Below are 9072 nucleotides of genomic sequence, written 5' to 3' on the forward strand. Positions count from 1 at the left end.
AAAGAAAGAAGGAAGGAAGGAAGGAAGGAAGGAAGGAAGGAAGGAAGGAAGGAAGGAAGGAAGGAAGGAAGGAAGGAAGGAAGGAAGGAAGGAAGGAAGGAAGGAAAAGGACATGTGCAAGGACATCTGTGGTGTGGTGACTTTAATTAAACTCCCGATCCAGAGCTGGAGGAGTATCAGAAAGACCAGGGCAAAGTCCACCATCTGATAGCAGAATTTTAATCAAATGATCCCAGAAACCTGTGATGAGAGATTTTGGCTTGTCTTTTTCACTGTACCATAACACCAGTGAGAAATGCTAAATGTGCTGCTGGTAAATGGTGCCCTGGTGAACATCTGCAGGATGCTCATGAAGAAGTAATGCAGAGGCAGCTCCATTCCTCTGCCTCTGTGCCAATTCACTGGTCTTTGATGTAAAACAAACACAGTTCAAGGACTCAGAAAAGTGAATTGGTCTGAAATCAACACAGTTGTGATCTCACTATTCCCAGAAGGTCAAGCAATTTCTCTGCTTTTTACTTGCTCTGTGTTGCTTTTCTCCCCTTAATCTCCATTGCCTCCTATTTACATATATGGAATAACGCTTCTTATTTTATATGCCCTCAAAATCACATGTGAGCCCATATTCTGTCAATAAACAGCAACTTCATTGTCCCTGTGGTACTGAAAATCTCTTCAAATGAAAGATTTTCATATGAAAATTCCTCCGTAATTTAGCCTGCTTATGAAAAAAATGGAAACGCCTAGAGTCAACAGAACATCTAGCAACTTGGGTGGCCAAGAGGGTAGCAGGTGGGGGTGCCACGGTAAAACAAACCCCAACTTAATTACAGAAGCCTCTGTCAAAGTGGTTTTCTTCTTTCTCATGCACGTATGTACATGCGCCTACTTATCTCCGGCAAATAGGCTTTTCTTAAGGAGCAGGCTGAGCTGCAACACACAAGTTATTCTTGTTGCTGCAAACTCTTCTGCTGACTCAGTCCTAGGAATCCTTGCACAAGCAATGCCAGACTACACTCTGTTGTTGCTCTTGATCTGGTTGCTGTTTGATACAGAAATACCTGTTATGGCACTTTTCTAGCAAAGAGCCGAGAAGCTGAGCCCCACCTTTGCATCTGCTGTATTCTCTTTATTAAGCGGTCAGTGCACCTGCTAGCTTAGCGAAAGCACCTTGGTGAATGCTCCCTGTGCGAGCCTCCTCTGATGAACAGGAGAAATGCAACTGAGTCAACAGTATCATCTGAATTCCAAAGTGTGGGTGGAAGAAAAGAATCGTCCTTTGTTGCCGAACCTAAAATCCCAAAGCTTTCTTCACTGTGTAATCTGTTGGTGTCAGCAGATTCTGGGTGTTTTACTGCCAGCAGTCAGCTGAACTTCCTTCAAGTTGCAACATCAGGAGGGTTAATTATGTACAAACTGTTGGCCAGGGCTGAGGTCTGGCATGTGCAGATCCAGCTGTGCTGGAGACATGATCCAGAGGTGATTGTCACAGCCAAGGCCCCGCATTCCCAGGGACTCAGGGCCGGCTGTGTTCCTGGTATCAGCTCAGGGAAGGCAAGGAGAGGAGGTTCTGGAGGCAGCTTTTCTTCCTGCGTGAGGTCCTGGTTCAAAGGAAACGCGATCGTGTGTAGAGAATTAGCATTCCAGGAAAGGAGCTGGAACCATTTTGAGTTTTAATCTGTTTTTTTTCCTGCATTATGCAAGAGTTGGAAATGCCATTTTCAGGTACAGAAATGTTCTTTAAGAATTAAAAAATGAAAGTCCTGGGAGAAAAAGAAGTGTTCACCATTTATTTTTGTATGAATGAATGGCGCTTTACAACTGCAGGACTTCTTCAGAGAATAACTGACAAAAGGTATCTCGGAGGTTTCTCTCCAAGGCATGGAGTGCACTTTGTTTTTAGGGATACTCCCTCAGGATTCCAGCAGCTAATTTGCCAGGTGCTCCGAAGAGAGAAAAGGCTTTCCTGCTCCTTCCCACCAACATACAGCATTGCCAAGACTCCGTCCTCCTCCTCCCAGCAGCACTTAAAATGCACTTTGTGGATTTCCCAATATTTGTAACCTCGTCAATTGGAGCTTATCTCCCTGATAAATAAAAGGACACAAAACACACACGTGGCTTATCTGAGAGCTAACAGAGTGCTCTCCTTGCCTCGCTGAAGGTGAAGACATGGGAAGCGTTCTGTCAACAATCGAAACAGTGCAATTAAAATACATATCGATTCGCTTTTCACTTGCCCTGGTTCCATGTCAGCCTGCTGCTGAAGCTGTTTTTGACACCTGGCTCTTCCACACTAACTGTATCAGGCCTAAAGATGCTGATTTTCTTCTTTTCCTTCAACTGCCTGGCATCCAGCTGGACCAGTGGTACCGCTACCCAGCTGCTGCATAGCCCCTCACTGCGAGATCTCCTCCTCACAGAGCTCAGTCTTTTGTCTGAATAGCAAAATATTGACTCTCCCTAGCATGAAGGGCACCGCAGTGCCCCTGCTTCATTTTTTTTAATCCATTTTTCTCTTAATTGTGGCATAATTAAGTCACCACAGCAAACTGCTGTTCTTTGACACAGGTCAGATGTCAGAGTGGCCAAATGGCCATGTTGCCAAAGAGGGAAGGCAAACTGAATACACTCTAAAGCAGCTTTTTTCCCTCTGCTTTTTGGCAAATCGGCCATTTTCCTATGTGCTACTTCACCAAGTCCACCATTTTCCCTGATAGAAATACTTAACAAGGGAAACCACAGTTGTTGGTGCTTCCAGTGGGTATTTTAAACAACAGCAGTGGTTTGATTTCCTGCCTTATATAAGTGCAGTGCTCCCACCTTGCATCTTCCTCGCTCTCTAGTAAATGGTTGTTTAATCTCTATCCCATGGGGGAAAAGAAAAAAAAAAAAAAGTCAGAACATGCTCATCTCCTGAGATGGGCTTTTTAATTGCTTTAGCTTGACACTCCAACTTAGTGTCCTCATGGCCACTGATTGATTTCAATTAACATTCTCATGCTCCAGGCACTATAAATAACCCTTGTCTGGCCGGCTGCTTCTTCACTGCCAGCTCAACCTTTCTCCTTTAGCTGCTGCTGCTGCTCATCTTGCTTCTTGGCTTGGCCTCAGGCTCAGTCTATAATTCTTTCCAAACTTCCCTGTATAAAATAATCATGTACATGAAGTAAAACAGGAGTCTCATATACACACTTAATAACTCTTGTGTACTGTATGAGTGGGAATTCCACTTTATAACCCCCAGAGCTTTCAAATGGTTCTCATTTTCGGCAGCATTCCTCCTGTGAGATCTAAAACTTCCCATTTTATCCCAAGCCGTTTCTTTTCCCTTTCAACCTTTCATTTTGTCTCTGGATTTTGGGGGGCAGGCGGCTGTGGTTTGGGCAAGGAGGCGGCAGGGAGCTGATAGCACTGCTGCTCGGCTCTTCAGCACATGTCAGGGTTCCCCATGCAGCGCCACATTTTCCGAATTAAAGATTTCATCAGCAAAAGGCTGTGAGTAGAGGTTTAAATGAAGCTGATAAGATAAGCTTTACAGGACCTATATCTAATATTCTACATGTGTTGGTCTGTCTGCCTACCTGTTATCTCTTTCCCAGTGAAAAAGAGAAGAAAGAGAATATCGTGTGTATTTAGACACATAGTATATGTGACAGATAGGTAACATCTGTATGTATCTGCGTGCAGGAGCAAAACTGATAGGCAGATAAGTAAGAGGTAGCAATCCACAGATTTGTAATGCCAGAAGGGACAGTTACATCAAAGACGTGCAGAACTGGAGGTTTTGAATTGGGGGACTTTTGTTGCTCTGGTGACGTTTTGAAAGCCAAGGGAAAACAGACACCTCTTTGATAAAATGCACATGTGCTTCTCTCCTTTTCTGCCAGCTGGGAATATGGTTGAAGTTACCCAATCTTCAATTAAAATTAAAAGTCCACAATCTGTCCTTATTGTGTCTGGTTGTTGTTTATTCCTCACCCAGCAACACGCTCTCTGATGGAAGATCTCAAAGCCCCCAGTCCAGTGGTGTTTAAATTAGGAGGACCTGTGTTGACTTGGCATTAGACCACAAGTACGACAGAATGAAAGGGAACGATAATCATCGCTCTCAGCAACCAAGAACCCCTTGTTTCAAAATTTCCCAATTTCCTTCAGGAAGGGGCAAGACAGAGAGATTCCAGTGGAATGCACTCCATGACATGGCATAGTTAGCAGCCGCGCATGCAGCCACGTATGTGCACATCTCCTGGTGCAGTCAGCAAGCCTCCAAAGGGCAGTGGGAGGCTTGTGTCCCCTGGAGCCTTGGTTGCGCTCCTGGCCATGCTGCTTGCTGACTTGCATCTCTCCTCGTGCCATGCCCACAGCTGCGTGCAGAGCCCATGTGCTCGATGCATGTCACGCAGTTGCTAGTTACCAGCACTAATTGAAACATCATTTTCAATCGTACATTCTTTGTTTCCTGTTTTGTTGTTGTTGTTGTTCCTCCCTGCTCCTGCTCCCCACATTTGGAGCCTGGCCTCCGTCCCTCTGGTGTGTCATTGCTATCATTGCTGGGCTTTGTGTCAGTGCTACAGTGGGCAGCGTTTGGCCAAATGAAAGGATAGTGAAATCGCAGAGATACTGTTAGGCTGGAGCCTTCTGTGAGTATGCGAAACCATAGCTGGAGGCTGCAGGCCAGATAGGGTTCTGCCAGTGCTCAGTGGAGGTGGATAACAGTGTTCTTTGATCTGCTGACCGTGTTTTTTTGGATAAATGGTTTGCCTTGGCTGTGCTGTGCTGAGGGTGTGCTGCTGGCTTGTGTCAAGTCTGATGTCCCTGCAGGCCTCCTGCTCAGCACGGCTGCTCTTGGGCTGCAGGCTGCACTGGTGCTTAGAGTGGTTGCAGAGTGCTGGTCTCCACCTTGCACAAGTAAAGATGTGCTGAAGCAACAAACTGGGTCTCAGTGCTTCCAGCTGAGCTCTTGTGTTGCTTTGGTTCTGGGGGGATTGGTGCTTATAGCAGTGCAAGAAGTGTCCAAAGGGCAGGATGCTGCCTTGCGTTCTTCATGAGCTTTCATTCTTCTGCCCATTCTTAGCTAAATTCAGAGTGTAGCACCAGTGCACTCAGCATCTGTTTCGTGAGAGGACAGCACCAAACACAAAATGAAGACCCTACACAAAAAAGATTATTATTAAAAAAAAGGGAGCAGTGATTAATGTATAATGAGAGCTTAAAAAGTCCAAAGAGAGTGATTTTGTGTTTGTCTTGCACAATGGCAATTGTGTTAACATTGCAATACTACTGAATGCAATGAAAAATAAAATGTATGGAGGAGTCTTTTCAAATTGAAATGGTTCCTGAAAGTGTTGAAACTTTAATTTGCTGGCTTGAGCATTGGAAGTAAATAAAAATATCAAACCAGCTGTATCAAGTGGCGTTTGTGATGTATTATAGTCCTGGAAAGCTTCTCTTTTCCACACAAATAGTCCTAAAAGAAATTCACACAGGTCTAATCACACAGTTTCCCGAGCTATAAGTGGACATGCTTGTAGATAAACAAGAAACAAAACATCCTGAGACCAGTGGAAGAAATAAATAGATTCTGTGGAAGGGAGACAGAGTGTGAGAGCGAGAGGAGGAACGGGGCAGATGTGTGCAAGTTTTAAAACTGCTTTTTGCATTACAGGATGTCATTTATTCTGTTTGAAAAACATGTTTTTATGGCATTCTATGCCTTTCAGAGTTCTCATGTGCTGGAAGACAGCTCCGACTTCTGTGTCAATGGGCACTCAGGGACTCCAAGCCCTGAGTTATTTGACTGTCAAGTGCTGTTACTAAGTCACTGGAAATCACTTTTTCTTTTTTTTAACTAAATTAATTTGTTTTACTTCAAGATGCCCAGAGCAATCATTTATATTACGAAGCTGCAAGTGGCAGGAGGACGTCTAAAAATAGCGCATTCCAAAAGCTCAGATAAAGATGCTGGAAGAAAGATTTTTCCCTCGTTCTGCTCTGCATCATTATTTAACCTTAAAAAAAAAAGAATAGGGAATAGGTTGCACCCCAAGTAGGTGGTACACAGCTGTGCATGCTAGGATCTTGTCATTTGTGTCTGGTTTTAATCAGCTGAAAAAGGGCACTGGACCAGATCCTGCCATGTCCCGGATAGCGTTGTGCTGGGAATAGCTATAAAGACTGAAGTCAGGCAAAATGCCATTAAATAGGGGCAGTAGCAATTATCTGCAAAAATCTTCAAGTTTCTCATGTGCTGTGCTGGGGGCACATCATCTGAGGGTGCACAAATATCTGCGCTGAGGATTCTGTGCCTAAGCTGGTCAATCTAGATTCCCCTTGTATGCATGCAGGGAATGGGGTCTATTTAGGATGCTGTAGGCTGCAGCCTTCTGTAGGTATCAAGGCAAATCAAGTGGATTATTCTGCTCTGGGACTGTTTCCTCAAAAAGGAAAAGTATCAGAGGGTCTTCGAGGGATTTGTTTCTGAGGGTTCACAATTCCGGCTTTCCTGGTGGAATTATGAAATGGAACAAGCATGGACCTTAACCTGAAGCTTGGTCTCAAACCTCTGATTTTGCTTGTTTTACAGGCTTGCCCCTATTACTAGGATCTCTTTCCAAGCTGTTGGGGCACGTGGTTCAACTAGACTGCCAAGTCCAGCCTATAAGAGATGTAGAGATATGTCTAAATCCTGACGTATCTACCTCAATTTCCCACCCCCTCAAATGACTTAGATTAGAAAATATACACACATCATCAGCTAATTTAGCCTCAAACCACCTGAAAATCTCATTTAGGAGAAAGAATTTGCCCTCTTATTTGTAGTTCTGGACTTCCTGGATGCTGAGTTCTTGGCTGGGCTATTGCCAGATCAATTAGCACCAAGGCATTTCCCACTTTATATCATGCTGCCTTGATAAGCTTGCGTTATAGTTTTGTTAATCTCTGTCTGTAGAGCAAGTGAGCCAAAGACTTGCCCAACACACCTTCTGCAAGGGGCTGGTGTTTCTCCTGCCAGGCGTGACCTGCAGGGCTGCAGCCCCAAGGGAATGGGGCAGTCAAACCTCACTGTACTGCCCAAGCTTGACACAGAATAAACTGCTTTTCTCCCTATAACAGGGACTTGTCTTTGAACCCACCTAGGAAAGGTTAACACAGGACCATTTTTACCTTTTTGGTTGTTTTGATTGCCAGAGAAAAGATTTTGCATTTATTTTGTGTAGGATCAGAAATTACTAGACCACAGATATCAGTTTTGATAAAAGTCAAAGTCCTAAACCGAAAAAAAAAAAGAAAAAAGAAGAATGCAGATTTAGTCTTTTACACAGCCAGAACTCCTTTGTGTATCTAGTCATTCTTCTGACAGTTGTGTCTTTGCCTTCTTAAGGAGTTTCCCCAGCTGACTGTGTCACTCATTTCTCCTCCAAAAGCACATAGACCGACATCAAGGAGCATATCTCCATTTATACTGATGTGTCCCTAATTTCCTAGACTAGCTGCTGTTGTTTGTGGCCAAGTACCCTGGTGAAATGCAGATGATCACATAGAGTGTTTTGCTGTCATATCCCATGTGTTTTTCCACTTTTATAGGCTAATGATTTTCAATGTCTTAGAGACTCACTTTAATTTTGTCATAGGATTGGATGGTTTCTCAACTAGTCAGTTGGGATCAGTTACTGGGAACAGTTTGTGTTGGGATGTGCTCTGGGTTTGGCTGATTGTGGCTCAATGTGCTTATAAGTGATGGGGCTGCTTGCAGGCAGTAGCCATAATCTCTGCCTGTGATATGTGATGATGGGTTTGTTCTTGTGCTTGTCGAATCCTTGGCTGCTTGTTTGTTGTGGTCATCGCATTCCCATGTTCTGATTTCCTGGTTATCGTGTAACCGTGCAGACCACCACGGCTCCCTCCCTCCCGTTGTTGTGGCTTCCTGTCAACCACTGTTTGTTGTGGGAGATGTGTGGTCGTGTTTGGGGGCTTGTTCCTTTGCTCTGGCTGCATGATGTTTGCATTGTAGCTGTAGGTTTCCGTGGTAAACTCTTTGAGCTCAGAAAAAAAAGGACAAACCAGCTTTCCCTTCCCAGTCATTTGGGAAACGCAAACATGATCTTGTTCAGTACAACCACGAAAACTTGGAGATCAAACTGGGTTAATTGAAAGTGTCCCACAACACAGAAATTCACTACTTCTGCTTCTCCACTCTTGTCTTTCCACAACCAGATTCCAGCTGCCAGCTCCGAGCAGCAGGGAGGTTTGCCTACTATGATGAGGGCTGTCTGGGAAAGGACAGTAGTTATGGATCATCACCTGAGCAAGACTGGATCTTCAGTACTAGAAGAATTAATCCTCTGAAACGTAAATTTCTGCTGTTGTTTGCCATATTACTGCATTAATCTGGCATTTTTATTGTGGAGAAGTAATGACTGTGTCAGGGAAATGGAGAGGAGGAGTTGGGGGGCAGAGGTTTATGTTTATATCAAGTTCTTTCATGCAAAGAAAAATGCACTTTTTAAAAAGCTGTGTTTCGGTGATTTGTCTGCAAGCTCCATTCCTCTCTCTTTGCTTCCTCTCCAACTGCCAAATGTTTCCCTTTACCTGTACAGATCAGCATGGAGTGGTGTGGGGTTTTATGAGCACAGCATTACTCCCTAAAGATAACCCCCTTGGATAATCAGGGGTAGAAAAGAGAGCTGCAAGGTATTTGAAGGAGACATTTGAAAGCTGTTTGTGAAAACTTTTTCCAAGTCTTTTAACAGTCTGAAAGCCTCCTTCTTATATTCTCCCCCCCGCCCCCAGAATGATCCACAGCACTGAAATTCAGACAGTTGTAATCAGCTCTAATAGGAGCAGAAAAGTCAAGTGCCATGCATTATTATGCCTCAGTCCCTGTAGTGCCGGTATCCGGAACCTCGCTTGTGCTGGGATAACAGTAAACAGATGTGAGGGCAGTAGTCGCAATACTGAGTTACCCTTTAAAAATCCAGTTTACCTCCATGGATTTTTACAGTTCTTGTTAAGGCCCCTTCTTACTGAACACTTTCTTTCTTTCTCTCTTTTTCTCCTCTTTTTTTTTTT

The sequence above is a fragment of the Meleagris gallopavo genome, chromosome 17, assembly GCF_000146605.3.
Source record: "Meleagris gallopavo isolate NT-WF06-2002-E0010 breed Aviagen turkey brand Nicholas breeding stock chromosome 17, Turkey_5.1, whole genome shotgun sequence".
In the NCBI taxonomy this organism is placed as follows: Eukaryota; Metazoa; Chordata; class Aves; order Galliformes; family Phasianidae; genus Meleagris; species Meleagris gallopavo.